Source organism: Zonotrichia leucophrys, chromosome 5, assembly GCF_028769735.1.
Source record: "Zonotrichia leucophrys gambelii isolate GWCS_2022_RI chromosome 5, RI_Zleu_2.0, whole genome shotgun sequence".
NCBI classification, from domain to species: domain Eukaryota; kingdom Metazoa; phylum Chordata; class Aves; order Passeriformes; family Passerellidae; genus Zonotrichia; species Zonotrichia leucophrys.
In genome coordinates, this window is record NC_088175.1 from 23,537,425 (window position 1) to 23,556,454 (window position 19,030).

Consider the following 19,030-nt stretch of genomic DNA (forward strand, 5'->3'; position numbering starts at 1 on the left):
GTATTAATTCAGTGATTTCTCTAGTCCTTAGTTAAATTTCAGTTCATGTGCATGTCTAGCATGTAGCCATTGTATACATCATAGAATATAATCTGCAAAAAACAAGAAAAAATTAAAAACCCCTGCTTCTGAAGGTTTATATTAGCTGAAATATGTTCTCCCTTTTAGCCCTTCTTTTTATATGGAATGCATTTCTATTAGACTTTCATATTTTTAGGTTTTCTGCATTTTAACCTCTAGAGGTTCTAAATAGATTCTACTCTATTTATAATATTGCATGTAACCTATATTTTTAAGCATTCTTTTCTCTTAATTATGCCAGAATAGAGATGCTGGTTTAAAGAAAATGCTTATGGAGAATGTCAATGATGAAGGCATTTGTTAGAGGAAGATTTACGTACTGTGATATTGAAAAAAAAAAAAAAAAGATAAATTTCTGAAAAAAAGGACAGTTCCATTTCTCAGTGATTGTGTGTGCTTCCCTGCTACAGCTGCAGATATTTTGAATGTGATCTTTCTTCCTCCACCATGAGACTTCTTTCTGCAGAGTCGTGCAGTGAAGTCATAATCCTGTGTTTCACATCCATCTGTTACCATAGAAATGATTGTAATAACCTAAATTTAGCATGATGTCTTTCCTGCAGGATCAAGCAGGAGGATTGAATGGGTTGTATGTGAAAGAATCTCTGTGAAAATCAGAATATGTTAGCAAAATCTAAATGCTTTGATAAATTTATATGACAAAAAATACATCTCAAATAAAACACATTGTGCTGCTTGTAGGTTATTTAAGTCATCGTAAATGAAATCTGCCACATACCAGGCAAGCTTAATGTCAGTAATTCTTTTTTTATCCTGTCAGGAGCTAGTGCAGCACACAACATTCACTGGAAGATACATATGAAAATCTGATGAAAAATTTTATTTTTTGAGACTATTGCCAGAATATTTACTGTAGTCTGGATATATTAGAAAGCAAAGAACAGAGCTCAGAATTTACTGTGAAATTGAAAATTTATTTTCATGCTTAAAAATGCAAACTAAACTTCTAAAAAGTTGTTTTCTAGAGATAGAGTAGAAATAAATTTTCACTTCTCACAAGGAAACACAATTTCTCATTGTTCATTGAAAGCAGTGAGTTCTTTATTGCATAACTTGAGTCCCAACTTATCACATTTATATTTTTTGGATGGATGCCTGTGCATAGAATTCTACCAATGTTACATATGTTTCTGTCTTAAAGAAAGATAAAAAGAGAACATAATATAAGTGTCTAGAAAAGCTGCATAAACAGAACTTTGGAATTAGGAAATGTCAATACTACCGCCTTCATACAATCATAATGAAAAATACATTGAATGGATGAACATGTACTGCTGTAAACACAGGATTCCAGCATCTTCACATAAAGAATGATCTTTGGTCATCTGATGATCAGCTGGTCAATACATACTGTTTCATCACTTGTAAGCAAGCAGCTGCATGAATCACTGATTTCATGTTACTGTATGTCATTTTTGTGCTTGAAAACAGCGTTATTAATCTCCTCTTAGTCCTCATGGAGTGTTTGAGCTACAAACACTATTTGAATCACTCGGTAGGGTTGAAGCATTAATATTATCTTTTAATAGATAGAAAAATTAGGCACAGAGGGATTCACATCAAAAGTATCCGTTAATTTTCAGTGTGATGTCTGTGTTATTTGCAAAACCATTTTTTAAAGTATTTTGTATTTAGTGTTATGCAACACAAAATATATTCAAACCATGGCTTTCATTTACAGTTTTAAATGATGAATGCTAAACACTTATGTAAAATAGGTCTTAAGAAGTCAAATCAGACATTTAAGGACCAGGGTCTTCCCTTTTTTCTTTCCCCAACTCCTGCCTCCCCACCCTTGAATATACTTTGACTGTTACTTTCCCTCTTGCCTGCTCTGTTTCAGTAGGAAGTATAAAATAAATGGGTTTTTGTAGAGAAACATTTTTGCAATTTGCTTTCTTTGGCGGTCCATAACTTTCAACTTTGTAACAAATCAGGCAAGATGTTCTATCAGAAAATGGTTTGCTGGTAAACTTAATCCTGAGGAGTAGTGGGTCAGAAAATATAGCATATAGGGCTAAGGAAATCTGGTTTGTTTTCTCTTTTTTTTTTTTTTTTTTTGATGAACTAAGGAATCATGCTTTTGATTTTTAGATTTTTTTAGAAGCTTTTCATGCCATGATCCATATCCCTGCAAGAAAAGTGGCTTCCGCAATATTTATATCCTAAAGACTATTCCTCTTTAGTGCTGATGGTGATGGTAATAACTCTGAGAGCCCTGCTGTAACATTCTGTAAGCTCCTGGCTAACCATCTGCCTTGATTTGAGTACCTAAAGTCAAAGCTCTTGTTCTGTGGAAATGTTTTGGGTTTTTTTTCCCCGCTATGTCTTAAGTCTGACAATGTTTTTAAGAGGTAGAACAAAAAAAAAGAAACCATCACAATCTTTTATGCCTTATTGATAGATTGGCGGTTCTGCAGACAGAATATTGAAATTTTCTTCATAATTGGTTTTTTTTCACTGAAAAATAGGAAAATAGGAGGTAGGCATGACAAATATCTGGTGGTTTGTTTTTTTTTTTTTTTTTTTTTTTTTTTTTTGATTAGCAACTGATATACATGTTGGGGAAAACAGTAGTAGCTTTTTTCTTTATTGTGTTGAGACTTGTACCGGATATTATAGTGTTCAAGTCAGTTGTAAGGCCACTATGTTGTATTTGATGCTTTAGAACTGTGGCTCTTGCCTGTTCTAAAGCCTTTGCCTCTGGAGCAAAACCTTTGCTCTGAAGCAAAAGTGGGAAGGCTTGATAAAGTAAATTTTCCTTAGAACTTGACATCTTTTCAATTCCTTATCAGAAACTCTCCTTGGAGTAAATATCATGTAACTTTTAAAATTTCTTTTGGATTCCTGTACCTTTTAATTAGTTTATAATTTGTATGACTGTTCTTTTTGGGCTAATCAAAAGTTCAACATAAATAAGTATGTGAAGGTGTAAAGCTATGGCAATTTGTATCATACTCCCCTGATTAAATGTGTTAGAGAGTTTTCTTATTTTAAAATTAGGTGATAATACAGTGTATTCACAAAGTATTATATAGATGTTTAGAACAAAGGAAGTATTGTATGGTTCATGAACTTGTATGAATGAGTGTTGGAGTTGGAATAACAATTGAAGAGACGATTTGTCTTGACCTTCATTGAAAGAATTACTGCAATAAAGATACATTTATTATTATGTCGCAATGTTTTTTGAAAAATCCATTAAAGAAAGGTAAATACCTTTAATGTAAAAACTGCATTTTTTCTGTAAAAAAAATAAATAAGATGTTATACTTACCTTGGGATATTCTTTTTCATGCGAGTACATGTGAATGAAAATGTATCAAACTAGGATTTTAACGTGTGAATGCAATGTAATGGTGTTAATATAATTAGAATGGATATTTGATCAAAATTTAAGTGGCTATCAACACAATACCTATTAGTATAAACAATAATTGCTTTCCTTCCATGGCTATAGCCATACTAAAGCACATTTTTCTAACTTTTATGAAGTTTCTAGTCCAATATAATTTAGTTTTCAGCTGAAATTACTGAATGCATTTCAATAAGAAATCATTTACAGGAGTGGGCATATAAAAGCAGCTAAGTATGTGGGGTTGGGTTTCTGGATTTTTGTTTGCTTTTCTGCTAGACTTGCACAAGGGTTATTTTCTTTGACTCTACCTGCATTTGTATATTTTTCACTTTTCAGGTAAGCTGTTATTTCTCTTCCTCTCACTTGAAAACCAGCTTTTTAGTAACATTTTAAACACTCCTCATACTCTGTCATTACATCACACAGGTAAGTTGCTTACCCCTTGAATAATTGAGATGCTGTCTTCTAAATATAGAATCCATGCATGGATTTGTTGTCACCCTGCGGTAGACATGTCCTGTCTTTTCTTATGAAGTTCAAAAAAGCTACATATTTAGTCAGCTTAATTGCTGGACTGTAACTGTTTTGGGAGATTATATTCACACTGAACAATGAGGACTCACATGTTTGTTTTTTATGTAGTTTTATGTTTCAGGTTTGTTTTGGTTTTTTTTTTTTACACTGTAGTGTAAATCCAGGTAAAAGTAAAATAGAAATTCAATTTGTGAACAAATGTATCCTAATGTAGATTATATTAGCTACTTTCATATATGTTGCTACTTTCATATATTGGTAAGGTTAAGTGCAGCTATCAAATTAAGAGGTTGTCTAGATGCTGATTAATGGTTGAGAACAAAATAGTTCTTCAGCTTTACTGTTGTGGTGTATTGGCTCGACACTTGCATCATAAGGATCAAATGGTATTCATCAATTTCTAGAAAGTATTCTCAGCTCTTTATAACCAGGATTTAAGCAGATTGATACTTACTATCCTGCTTTTAGGGCTTTATATTATAGTGGAGTATGTTAGCATGTGAATGATACAGCTTTGTGTAAAATGTACAACTCAGAAAACATTCTGGGGTTTTGGTTACTTGATTATGTTCTTTGGGAAACCTGATTGCATTGGTCATAGTCCCATTTGGCCTTTGAGGGAATTTGTTCCACAGGGGTGGAAAATGGACTAGTTAGAGTGAGCATCTGGTCCAAGCCTTAAGTGAAACTGAGATAGGCCCAGATAGAGGGTTGGTTTAGGAGCTCAAGCACATCACTGAGTGTCTCAGGTTTCTCTGGATATGCTACTTCCATTTGTAGAGTTTAATCAAAATGAGTGGATTGAGGCTGAATAATCAGCCAATCTCAATGCTGTTTCATGGAAATTTTCACAGCCTTCTTGCTGTTTCTAGTAGAGGTTATCGAGAAACACGTAAGTTTTTATTTCAAGTAATTAGAACATCATTTGGGAGTCTTGGTCAATTGAGGAGGTGGTAAAATAAGACTTAATCCCATAATTCCAAACCCCTTAAAATTAAAAAATGAAGAAATAATCTTGTAGGGTTTAGGTCTTGTGTATGAGGGGAGTTCAAATATATCTTACCCATGTAAGGAAACTTAGATATTACTCTGAAAAACTATATGTTTTCAGAAATGGATGAGACGAATTGAAAATAATCTGTACAGGTCTTCAGTAGAAAGTCAGGTAATCAGTTTGATTTAATTGTGGTGACAGATTTGTATCTGTGTTACATCTTCAGGGAAAAGTCATACGAAGGACAGTCATCAACAGAGGGGAAGTCAAAGGAAAATCACTGTCTGCCTAAATAGGAGGCTCTCTTATCTAATGCTTTATTTTAAACACAGATTGGTTTTGTTGTTTGGTTTGGCGGTTTGTTTGTTGTTTTTGTTTTTTTTTTCTTCCACGTTTGGAGGTTCTAAAAGTGGATATTGAATAAATCAAACTCTTACACAGAATTATTTTCTGAACATAGTGGTATGTTCAGAGCTTTTACTCTCCCTGAATGTTATGACAAGCTCTGTATATCAACTCTGTGAGGATGTTTACATGTAACTTAATATACTACATAATATCCTAGCAACTGGAAATGCCGCCTGTATGTGTTAAAAGCAAGTGTAGCTGGTTACGCAGCTAGATTTATATCTGGCACAGCCTGTGTGCTAGATTTGAACCGTTAGCAGCATGTTTGATTTGCAGGTTAGAAATGGCACTGACGCTAAATAATTTTATCTCATTTGTTTTCTTCTAGGTTATACTTTTTAGAATGAGCTAGAATGGGAAAACAGCTCTTTTCTGGGTGGCCAAAAGTCAGAATGTTACTTCAATTTTTTTTTTCAAGTACTTTTGTGTTTCTGTTTTAAAATTATTTAACAAAGAACCTTCTATATACCTATTAATAAGTCTTAGCACAATCAAACAGTATATAAAAAAACTGAAAATCTATTCAAAGTTATCAGCCTTAACTTTTCTCATTTTTATTTGGTCCATATGTATTTGTCTTTTCATGTTTACAACTGTGGTGAATTTAATCACCTTTATGTAGTGTAGTAAAACACTTAAGATAATCTCTTTGCCTCCCTCCTTGCATTGCAATTAATGCAGGAGAATGAAAGGCTTGTATCTACTATACAGTAATTTGATTTTAGGCACAGTGAGCCCTAAATTATAATGCAAATGTAGGGAATTATCCTAAAAGAATTTATATTTATAGTGGAAAGTTTGAAGTTTGGTGGTTTTTTTGGTGTTCTTTTTCAAGTTTTTTTTTTGTGTGTTGGTTTTTTTTGTTGTTTGTTTTCTTTTTGGTTTGGTTTTTTTCCCCCCTGAAACATTTATGGTAGTCAATCATTGAATAATTTTCTAGCATGACAACAAACATTTTCATTTTTTTTCTGTCACAGACAAGCTATCCTACTGGCAAGTTTTTTCCACCGGATTTCTACATTCACATGTTGATGAGAGCAGAGTTTTTAGACTATTTCACAGATATAGGGAATGTCTTGGAGATAGGTGGTGGTTTTGCTTGATTATTAACCCTCAATACACCAATTACAAAATATGTTGTGAGTAATGGTGCCATATAAAGATTGTATTGATAAGTCATCTCCCACCCTCAGTTGTTTTATATATATATATATATATATATATATATATATATATGGCAGATCAGTATAACACAAAGTGAAGAAGTTTTTACTTCACAGAGTGATTGAGGTTGGAAGGGACCTGTGGAGGTCGTCTTGTCTGATCCCACCCTGTTCCAGAGGAGCCACCTCTACCCAGTTTGCCAGGACCGTGATACTTGGGTCCAAGAATGAGGAGCAACCTGGAGCCCTTTAATAGTTGCTGAAAATAGTCTGGGAGGGTTATTCGGTCAGGCTTCAGCTAGTTATCTATCAGTTGTTTAAAGTAAAGGCTGAGTAACTTTGGAAATCTAATAATTAATCTCCATGTTGTAAAGTTCTCTGTCATTGATTTAAAACTCACTGTTTGCCCAGTTGAAATGTTGGTTGCGTTTGGTTTTTTTTTTCCTGAGAAGTTATTGCAGAAGAGCATTCTTAGAGTTTTGTACCTACTTTAGCACCACTCAAGCTATTAAACTGCCCTGATTATTTTATAGGGTAGAACAGTTATTCTTTTGACATGTTAGTTATTCGTGTAGTAAGGGGTGAAGATTTTATGCTGTTTGATGCCTGTGGAAGTTGAAAAATCAAACTCACTTGCTTTACATACCAAGTAGAATTAAAATGGATGATCATCTCATTCTTAAATCTTTTTCTTTTATGATTAGTAATTTCTTCTGTTTTGATGAGGACTTAGGAGTTGTGCTTTTTTTCCTTTCAAAGTTCAAAGATTTTCACAAATTTTAGAAGCTCTTCCATGCAGTGTAACCTTTTTTCTGCTAATAAACCAGGTTTTAGTTAATAAAAAAAGTTGCACAGTGTACTGTGAATTAGTTATGCAGCCTCTAATTTACATTCTGACAGGTACTGGAAAAGGAAGTGAAAAAAAATCTCTGTTGTTGAACGTGAAAAAGGTTGGATTAGCACATCTACCTGCTTTTTACTATTGTTCAGGGACAGCACTGAGGGCCTTTTAAATTGTTTTCGATGTTTTCAATTTGTACTTGTACTTGATATAACATTATATATATGTTTTCTTGAGTAGGGCAGTATTTCCTTTAACTTTTTTCCTGTACTTTTTTGCTTTTAGTAGGAGCTGTTAATATAGCAATTACTGTGTTGCATAGCAAAATATGTATCTATTTTTATAAATTTTACAGATTTTAAATACTAGTTTAAAAATCTGTCCCAGCTTAAGTAAATTCACTTTATGACACAACAAAATTTGGCCAGTTTTGAGTAGATGAAATATTGATGGACTTCCTGAGCAAACTGCTATTACATAACAAGTTTATTGAATCTTTTTACTTCTGTGTACAGAAGCACTTTTGTTGCCTTGATGACAGTAGCTGAGCAGGCACAGAATGATAAATATTCTGACTTTGCTGTTTAGGATTATTCACTTGTATTTTTATTTGATTTTATATTTTTATTACCGAGCCTCCTTTCTAAGCCAAATTTTACTGATGAAATCTTTGACCTGTATAACACTGATAAGTTCCAGCTGAGATTCCAGGTGTAAGACAGCATGTCCAGCAGGACTTCTACATGTGTCATCTCCAAATGCCACTGACAGTTTACCATTAATGTTTTGAAGTCCTGGTTATTTAACACATAGAGATACTAGTAATAAGATGCTAGTACTTTGCTTTTTTATTAAGCTTATATTTGCCACCATCAAAGGACATACACCACTGACTGCATTGGGATGGGGGAGGTTTTATGAGCCTGTTGCAGGCTACCAACCTTAGTTCCAGTTAGGTGTTGCTACTATTTATGCAAGATTAGCAATTAAAATGTAATTTCATTAGATAAAAATGGAAAAAAAAATAGATGAATACAGTCTTCACATATTTCTAAAATTTAAATTAAATTTATTCTTAATAATTCTGCATAAATTATAATGCCCAGAGGTAAGATCCTAATTTTTTTGTCATCATGGAAAGCACTTTTTACCTATAATTAATAGATATTTAGGGAACAAAACATAAAACTGAGAGGTCATGCTTACTGACAAACTTGTCCTACTCCATGTTTTAAACCACCATAATGGTTTTCAACAAAATCTTTTCCATAAGTGGTGCTAGAGTGCTAAGGACCCAATGATCCAGTGGACACTGCTATTTTATATTTTTTAGGAGCACAGTGGAGCTGAGGTGATCCTGCCAATTTCTTCTGCGTTTTCTGATACTATGAAAGAACTGGCTACCCTGACTTCTTACACTGCCAAATTTTTAGTTCTTTTCTGGAAACTATTAATCAAATCCCAAGATTAGGGAATTATTTGTAAGACACTTTTAAGGAGTTAAACCCCATAGCACTTCAGGCACCGAGAGTTTTGATTTGCTGTTGAACTTGCATCAGTTGCACATATTTTTAATATTTGAATATGAGCAAAAATCTTTGTTTTAACTCTTTTCCCTATTTTAAATGATACACATACGTAGGAGGATCATGAATCTTTAAATTATCAGATAAAATTTTCTTGCACATTTGCTTTGTTTTTGGTTAAAATATGCATATTTACTATGTACAAAAGCACAGGTTAGTGCTTTTGTTCATGTGTAATTTTCATCCCCAACAGATGGCTTGTAATGCTCTGTAGATACATCTCTAAAAAAATCTTCAGTAATTGCAAAACCTAGGATGTTATTATTGGTTATACTTTTAAGATGATTGATAATTTTACTTGGCAATGAGGACACAATTATTGCATCAGAGTATCCATTCTGAAAATTAATTTACAAAACCAAGATGATGCAGGAGAAGTCATTTTATTAAAAGTAAAATTTTAGTTAAATCATGTGTATCATATATATCATGTATATAGTCTGAACAGTATTCTGCAGAATAAATTGCATCTAAACCAGTCTAGCAATTACGCGTTCTAAAGCCCTCTTACTGTCTGCATGGTATCAGATCACATCAAAAGTTAGGTTAAAAGTTTTAATCCTCAGGGGAAGGTGCTGTATGCTTATTTATAAATTGAATGGACTATAGGTGCAAAGCTATTTGAAGAAACTTGCTATTGAATCCCACTGGAGACTTTCAGAAACTGTAACACAGATAAACAGGAAAATAATTTGTTTCCTTTAGAGGCAGAGAATTAAATGCAAAGGTTGTTCTAGCAATATTAATATTGTATCATTACCCTATTGTTGATTAAATGCTACTGTTTTGTTAGATGGTTGAAAGAAAATGTAGAAAATTAAAGCATGAAGGCAGTGATGAAATCTTCCTATAGCCAAGGTAGTAGAACTGCCACTTCATACATCAGGACAGGTATAGAGGACCTGTGCAAGATAATTTCTAATGCCTCTGCAGGAAGAGGAAGATCTAGTACTGATGACTTTGTAGAGCAGCTCTCTTCTCCATTTCCTCCCCACACACTGCCCCTTGCTTGTCTGTCATTCTGAAGCAATCTGTATTTTCTGTGCACATTCTGGAGTGGTTGCAGGGGTTGTAACAGGTCCTGCCTTCTTTGGCCAACTCATTGTGCTTTTGTCTATTAAAGTTTTGGTATGTTGAAGGTACACTTCACTTTGTCTTGGCCAGTGATTATTCTGAGAAGTAATTTTGATTTGATAGCAATATGTTAATTGTCTCTGTTTGGAAGCTCTGTGGTTAGCTAGTGCAGTAAAGCCGTGTTAAAATGTATTTTAATACTAAAGGCCTTAATAATAAATTCATTATATCTCATTTTTGGAAAATTACTTGAAAATTGAATGTTAGCATTTTTATCTAGGTATATAACTCTATCTCACCTTTCTACCTTTGGCCTTTCAGGGAAAATACTTGATTTAGATGTTTAAATCACCACATATTTTGAGCTAAATTACTTCAGTGACAGGCTGTGATATTTACTGAAATGAAGATGTGAGTTGGAACAAGCTTGTTTTAATATAACATGGAAGGGATAGTCTGATAAATAAATAAATAAATAGAATTTCTGTCTCTTAATTTTAAAATTTTATCTAGGTTTATCTGGGATAAACCATGAAACTTGTTCTTAGCCCTTCCCTGTAAGTTCTCTTGTACTTTTTACTGTTGTCTGTTGTCTTGGATCTTGCTGCAGTCATTTAATACCATAAAAAAACAAGATTGGAATTATCACTTGAGGCTATCAAAAATAGCCTAAATACTTCTGCTTCAGGAGTAACTAAGGAAGTAATGTAGGATTATTTGTTTTAAAATAAACTATCTTAGGTTTTTAAATACTAAAATATTGAGACTTATGCCGTTGGCGTTTTGTTTGTTACTATCTCAAATGCTTTCAGGACTTGCAGCTTTTCTCTGTTGAGTTATTGTGGACCATTTGCTTAATTCCTGAGAGGAAAAAACCCAAACAAGCAAACAAAATTAAGCTTTGCTGTACTTCTTTTAATCCAGATATGTCTATACAAGTCAAGTCTGGTTTATTTTAGTTTTGAGCCTGTGATGTGTAGTTAGGAAGAGTGAATTGTGTGGGAATTTTTTCAGGAGGCTTTATTTTGTCTGCCACACTTGGTCGAGTGCTTGACACTTGCAGTGAGAAAGGTACTACTAGAGAGATGTGCAGCTAAAGCCATTTCAAAAGGGTTGGATACCAGGCCAATGGCCTTCAGTTTGCCTCTTTATATGGTGCAAAGTCAGGTTAGAGAGCTGTGTCATCAGGATAAATGCCTGTAGCTGCTTGCATTTGTTAAAAGCTAGGCTTCTGCATTGCCTAGTGAAAACCATCTATTGGTACCTAGATTTAGTAAATGGCAGTAACAAGTACGATGGGTTTAAGTGTGTGAAATGCTCTATGTTAGTGTGTGGTGTGACTTCAGAGGTGCAAACAGGAGCTTTGAGAATTTTATAGTTGTTTTTAAGCCTTCCCACATGCAAATGTTCTTGTCCTTTAACGAGGGTGTCCATGTATGCGTCACTTGCACAAAGTTTGCATTTGATTTGTTAAAACTGGTGACTCCTTGTATAGAACCGAGGATGTCTTTTCTCCAGTGAAGCTTCATTATCTCAAGAAAATGAAATTCTTCTATTTTCTTGTTTTGGAAGAATGACAGTGTTTATACTTCCCAGTGTGAAATGCTGGGGATGTGGTTCACTGGATAGCCACATAACAATTATTAGACAAACTTTCACAGTGCAATTAACTTCTGCGTGTCTGTAGTCTAAATAAAAAATGTTTCCAATATGATTTCATATGAATATTTTTTTCCTACTGAACTCTCAGTAGGTGTGATAAAAGCTCATCTGCAGTATCTTTTCCTGTTTCAAAGTGTTTATATGTTGCTTATTTTACATATCACAGGAAGAGAAGGTTTGGCATGATTTCAAGCTGCGTAAAAAAATATTTTAAACAAAAGGCCACTTTTGATGATATCTCTCTAGCACTTGAAAAAGGTTGTTTTGAAGATCTTCTGTGTGGACTTTTATAAGCACTTTTATACACTGGAGTATGACAATTAATACAATATCTGTGTCTTCAAAATCCTGTGTAGTTAAATTTTAATTTTGTTCTTGACTTAAAAATTAGTTCAGTGTTGCATAACAAAATCTGTTTTACAGGTACATTTTTTTCTGAGATAATGAATTTTTTTTTTAATTCAAAATCAGCAATTATTGTTGCTTACAAATGAAAAGGCTCATTCAAAATGCTTTGTTTTTATTTCAGAAATTAAATAATATTGACAAGGTTGTCCTTCAGAGGGTTGTAATACAGTATTTAGTGGTCGACTCTATTTTTCTTTAATAACTTCTGTGAAAAGATAATTATCTTAGGTATAATCATTGGCTGATACACTTAGTAGCCCATCTCTGATTAATTCTTTGCAATTACTCACTTTTTGTAACCTGGAGATGTAAAGAGCTCCATGTTTTTCTTGACAAGTATTGTTAATGTTTAAAAGTATTCTAAATTTTCCTATTCTACATTGACAATGCCCTTGGATCTAGACAGGAGTGGCATCTTCTGGGTTGTGTGAGCATTCGGTCTCAAATAACCAATTGGTGGTTTGGTACTTGAGCCTTGCCATGACTGTTCAAGTCAATAACAAGCAGTTGGATATTGTACATGGGTACCAAATCATTATAATTGGAAAGTTATTTAAATGCCACATAAACCAATTAAGATATAAGTAGCTTTCAGTTGCAAGAAACAATTTTAGATAACATTTAATAATATGTGATAATTAAATCTTCACAGTGTTTGAAGCATGAGCTACTTCAGCTTAAACTCCAACATGATCAGTTTTATCTATTAATGATAGACTGGTGATCCAAATTTACAATGTAATAGAATATTGAACTTAGTTTTAGTGAACAGAGTTCAGTTTAGTTTTTGTGACTAATAGAAATAATAGAAGATCTAGAACTCTCAAAGCTTTCAGCTATATTGTGATATATGTGCAGTATAGTTACAAAATAAAGAAAAGAAGCAAAATCAAAGGTAACCTATGGAAAGTAAAATATTGCCATTGGAAGCTGAAGCCACCACAGTTTAAATTTTGATAAAAGAGCAGCATACTGTTTATTTTAGATAAGCAGTGTTTATATGCTTTTAGGTCTGGTATCTTCTTGCTTACATGCTTTAGTTCTAGTATCTTGTGCAGTGGGTTTGGTTTAAAATGTTTTGGTTTTTTTGTTTTTTTGTTTTTTTTTTAATGTGAATTTTGCTTATTGCAAATGTTGAAAAAAAATCCAGCAGTTTGAGTGGGGTAACGTACACTGAGCAGTATGATATCTCACTTTTTGATGAGAAAACAGTGTTTTTTAAAATAATGTTTTTAATTACCTTTGCCAGGTGTAACAAATCAAAATTAATTACCATTATATCAAAACAAAAAATATTGCCATAAAAATCAAAATACTATGTTTATAAAATTTTTCTAGATGACCTAAATTTTTGGTTGCTTACCCTTTTAGAAATTTACAAGCAGTAATAAATTTTTTTTGCACCCTTTCCTGTCTTACTATGCCTTCTTACAAATTAGGTTTCTGGAGTGTAATAAAAATGTATTTCAGCTTGCCATGTTTCTATCATATTCCAGGCATCATCTCCTGTGTAGAAATTTTTCATTTATACTACTGATGAACTTGAGATAGTTAAAGGTGTCTAAATGCTTTATCAACTTTATGAAAATGCCATATATTCAGCTTTTGAGCAAGTCTTTAAAATTCTCTACCAGTAAGCTAAATTGAATGTAAGTTGCCCCGCTTGAAGATACAGAATTTTCAAGTATCGGAGTTGGATGTCTTTGAAACTTCAGACAAGAAAGTCAAATATTCTTCTGCTTATCCTCTCACTTAACCAGCACCCTCCAATCAAAACCTAACTAAGAGGATCTCCACAGCATCCAACAAGGAGGATGGCTTCCAGTGTTAGTATAATGTGAATTGCAGACGGTTTCTTACCTTTTTAATAGTATATAAAGAGCCACTAACTATCACTAGAAACCAAATCAAACCCAAGAAAACAACAACCAGAAAAACCTCAGAAGAACAAAACCAACAAATGATTTCTGAATCTGTACATTATACAGCAATGTTTTTATATAGCCATGTGTTTGTACTTCCTAAAATTATTAGTTTCTTAAACCCTGTTGTCCTGTGTAGTGATATGCTAAGCTTAGGATGGAGTTCTATCTCTGATTTGTTAAATTTTTATCGATGACTTTAATTACAGTTGTGAATATAATAGGGATGAAGTATTTCACATGTACTTTGACAGACAGTTTCTCTGACACACAGTATTGTTGGTGCAGCAGAGGAGGACTGTGTCATGGAGCCCTGACTTACACAGGGATTTCCTTATGAGGTTTTAAAGGTCTTACTCTTACCACCCTGACAATTTGTATCTCAGACTGCATTTGGGGATAGGCAGCAACTCTACTTTATGGTGGGCAGCTTTTCTGTTTACTTTATAGTTGCACCTGCTTCAGTTAGACTCGGATTTCTTCTCTTTGTTCTGCACTGTGAATACTTGAATATGCTTTCTCTTTCTGAAATATATTACTGAGTGTAGTCTTGTTCTGTGCCAAAGCAGGAGATGAAAGCTTTGTGGTCTAACAATGAATAGAGGTATTAAATATTGCAAAGTTGTCTCTTGTGTAAGCATATGATAGCTACATTACAGATGCACATTGGTTCTTGATTTTGTTATTGGAATAGTTTTCTGAACTGAAATATAATCCCTTCTTATTGTGAAAAGCAACTGTTATATGACTAGCATGTTGTAGTAGAACAAAAAAGCAACTTTTGTTTTAGTTTCAGGCTCCAACTGAATGCCTCATTTGCCAGTATTTACAATGTATTTTTGTGGAGGAGAATAAGGAAGGGTGCTAATGTCTGCTTTCTCCCAGGTTTTCAGTATTTGGTCCACTGATAAAAAATGTAAAAATATATAATCACCAGTATTTCCAACTCAATACAGAAAACTGCCATGCAGTGTAATAGTAAAAGGAAAGTCGCTATGAATATATCTTTAAAACCACATTTCTGCAATGCTATTATAAATCTAGATCTGTATTGTGCTTTGTCTTAATTAGGATCCCTTTTTATATGGGGTAGTAAAATAAAACTGCCTTTTAAATAAATTATTGCCAAGTCATAGGCTTGTTTTCAAAAGTGGATCGCAAATAAGCTTGCTGGTAATGCATCTTGGATTCTGGAAGAATAGGTTAGTTGTTTTGTTGTTTTTCATGAAACTTTTTGCTTTCCAAACACAGCAGGTGTTTGAAGACTCCCTTCTATTGTGCAAGTTTCTGCTTTTGACTAAAGATAACTAAGTTGTCTAATTTAGTTTTATTTATTTGTACAATACAGATTATTTAATTTTGTAATGGAAGTTAATTGTGTAAGACAATTTAGTTTAAAAGGTTTACTGTACTGCCTTTCCAAGAGCATATGAAATTGCACACATATGTGTGTGTTTATATATAAAAGTAGGAATTTCTGTGCAAGATTTTGAATGTTTTTACACTTGCATTGTTGTAATTTTCATTGACTATTCACAAAGTGAAGCATTTTGTATTCAGTTACATTTTGGTTGTGGAGACATTAAGTGCTGCAATAACTTTACAATAGCTTTTCTCTCTTTTTTCTATTCACATGTGTAAGAGCTGTCAGACTGAATAATTTGTCATGTATGTGGGCCTTGTCTTCTATCACTTGTTGTCTTCTGTTTCAGTTTTATTAATTGAGAAACAGGAAATAGTGCCCAACTCTTCTTCTTTATTACTGAAGTACAAACCAAACATAGGAAAAAATGAGCATGAGTAGAAAATGCTTGAAATACACTTGTTTTTTGTATTTCTTGAACTGTATTTCCTTTTAAAAATTAGGTGAATGCACTTGAACTGCATGGCTGTGAATATTCGCATTCTATGGTTTACTTAATTTCAATTAATCTCACCCTCAGGAAGATTGCTTTGGATGTGAAGTCATTAATGCAATGTTGATGTTAAGGAATTCAAATAAGATGTGACTTCAGGAATACCAAAGTATAGACTGTCAGTTTTGTTTTGATAGGTTACTTAACCTAGGATTATGGTTTTGAGAATGATCATTTAACACTGTTCTAACAAAAGAGCAGTTACACACAGCACTGTGCTGCTTTCTTCCAATTCTTGATCTGATTCTTCCTTCTGTCCTTCATGTTCAGTGCATGTTCTTAAGGAGTGGACAGTGCATGTTCACATCCCCTGTCTGATGTTAATTTTTCTAGGTGGACCAGATTCTTAGAGTGAATTTTAGAATTAAACAAAGAAGCCCATGTTGTTTAAATCCTCAGTGGAGATACGGACCCTCCCTAGAGGCAGGACTTCTTTAAGTGTGCACCTGTGAAGGTGGCCTAACGTTTAGGATGGGTTGCTGCTGGGTTTTTTTGTTCAAAATCTTTTTTTTTTTTAATGTTTAAAAACCTGTTGCACCCCTTTACACTGAAATACCATGTACTAGAGTACAAACAACCCTGAATTCTTTCTTAAAATAAAAATTTAAGTAGTGAAATAATAAAAGGAACTATAGCCTATATATCTCTTCTACTCCTCAGATTTTCCTCTCCATTTTAGATAAATATTTCCAAAGAGGTGAGCAGTCCTCTATTATAAAGTGTTTAATGCCAGTTAAAAAAATAGAGAAATGCTCATTTCTGCAACACCATGCTTAGTAAATAAAAATTGAATCAAATCACCTTGTTTAAATATTTTTACATTTGATGTGCACTGTGATATATTAGGATGTATTATTTCACACTGTGAAAGTATATTATAAATACAGTGTGCATAATCAAAAAAAGTACATTCACTTCTTTGTATAACAATAGGAAACATGAAAATATACCAAAATTACTAGGTAATATATTTATTTTGATGATACTTATATTTTTCTATGTAACCTTTATAAGATAAAAGAAATAGATTACTTTTAATTTTTTAATGCATAAAATTAATTCTAATAAAAAACAAGACCCTCAGTCTCTTGACAAATGATGGAATGGATATATAACCTTACAACATGTAGAAGGAATTTCTTTTCGTATCTATGTGTAGAAGAGAAATTTCAGGGAAGAAGTTGAAAATCATTGTATTATTACCATAGAATATATAAATGTATTATTTTTATGGCATTCTAGGTTGTTCATTGAAGCAACAGATGTAATTTCTCTACAGAGATATTTTTCCTGTTGTCTGTTAGATCACATTAATTGTATTTGGAATAAATAAATGAGTACCCAAATATTTTAATTCCTCTTTGCCAAATGGAGTAGCTGTAGTACAGTGGTGCTTATATGTTAAAATGCACATTTTGCATGCGCTGAAAGATTTGCATTCCTTGGTACTTTCATCTTAAATTTATATCCACGTCAATGTTGAGGAAAATATGTGAATAAACTGGTGCAACCCCAGACACTTACAGCTATCTTTCCTGACTCTCTTGTCAATAAATTAATGCAAACTATTCTATGAAATTGGATCTGAAACCAGTTAAAATATTTTTGTTTTCTTAAAAGTACTTGTATTATTTGTATAATTAGTAACCATTTCTGATATAGTACATCGATTTCATGCATTTAGTGAAATACTTGACACTGGATAGTGTGCCATAGACATCCATCTTCATCAACTTCACCTGCATTTTAGAATGTGTTCTGAATTTTCTAGAGAAGAAGTTTAGATATGACCATTTTGGCATTAATCTAGACTACTACCTATTTTCAGTGTGTACAGAAGAACTAAGGTAAAGGATGAGGAAAATTATGGAACTTGTGATCTTAGCAATTTTTTTAAACTGAATATAGAGAAGGCACTGAGCATAATACCAAGCTGTTACTATGTACCTTAAATGCATATATTATATATCCACTCATACCTAACCTAAATTACCATGCATATATGATCATACCTAAAACGAAAACGTGCATATTATTTTCTATTTTGAGAAGGTCTTTTTCTTGTCAACACCTTTCTTGTCCAAAATTGCTCCTCGAAGAAATTTCCAGCCTTAGAATTTGATCCATTCCTGTAAATATAGCAATCTATGTTTTCATTTTACCTACATGCTTTGCTAAAAAATAAGTACAGTCACAGAATTCTGTTTTCTTGACATAAAATTTATGATTTTTTTGAATATTTCCCTTGTTTCATGACTAGCTCAATTTGTCTTGCTTTTAATTGGTTTTTCTTTTTTACTTAATGGCTGGGCAGTTTCCATCTCTTGCAAAGTTTTGAAATTTGAAGAAGCATCTAATGAAGTTACTGATTGCATATTTGAAAAGAAGATTTACAGAATTAAAATATATGCAAAAATATATGTGTAAAATATTTGTGATTCACTTTTTGAAAAATATTGCTTGCTGCTTTTTAATCCTCAGACTGTTTGGATTTTTTTAGACTCTAAAATGCAGTCTGTGCTTTCATTTGTAAGTCTAGTTGGAACATAACTAGTACTGAGAAGAAAATTCCTATTGTAACACTATAGTTCTTAAATTTTTTCTCCTTAAAGATTTGGATGTTCATGTAGTAATCAATAAGTATGCAGTGCTTTTCTTCATTAACCAAAAAACTTTGAAACAATGAAATTTCTGTATTTTGCTTTTCTGCAAAATTGTATTACAAGTATTTTGAACAACCACATTATTTTTCTGTACCTATATATTACAAAACTGAACTAAAATCAAAAGCGCTTGAACCAAAGGTTCCAAAGCACATAGTTAAAGCTCTATGAGCTTTATATTATAAGTATTCTTTAGGGTATGTGTGGTGTTTAATTTGTATATAAGAATCAAGATCATAGGTACAAATCTAAAAGTTCTAATTTCTATTCCTATATTTTCAAGGATATGTTGTAGGACTTCTGCTATTAAAGGATCATTTTCCATTGTGAAATTGAATTTTACCTTGAAGTCCTCTCATGGCAGCTCTGTTTTAATTTCTCTTAGTTTCCTTTGGTATA

At 32.9% G+C, this 19,030-nt stretch overlaps 1 protein-coding gene across 3 annotated transcripts in view; it reads left to right on the plus strand.

The window, feature by feature from the left end:
* NOVA1 (NOVA alternative splicing regulator 1) overlaps nucleotides 1–19,030 on the plus strand; it is a 139,295-nt gene that overhangs the window by 32,519 nt on the left and 87,746 nt on the right. The window lies entirely within an intron of this gene.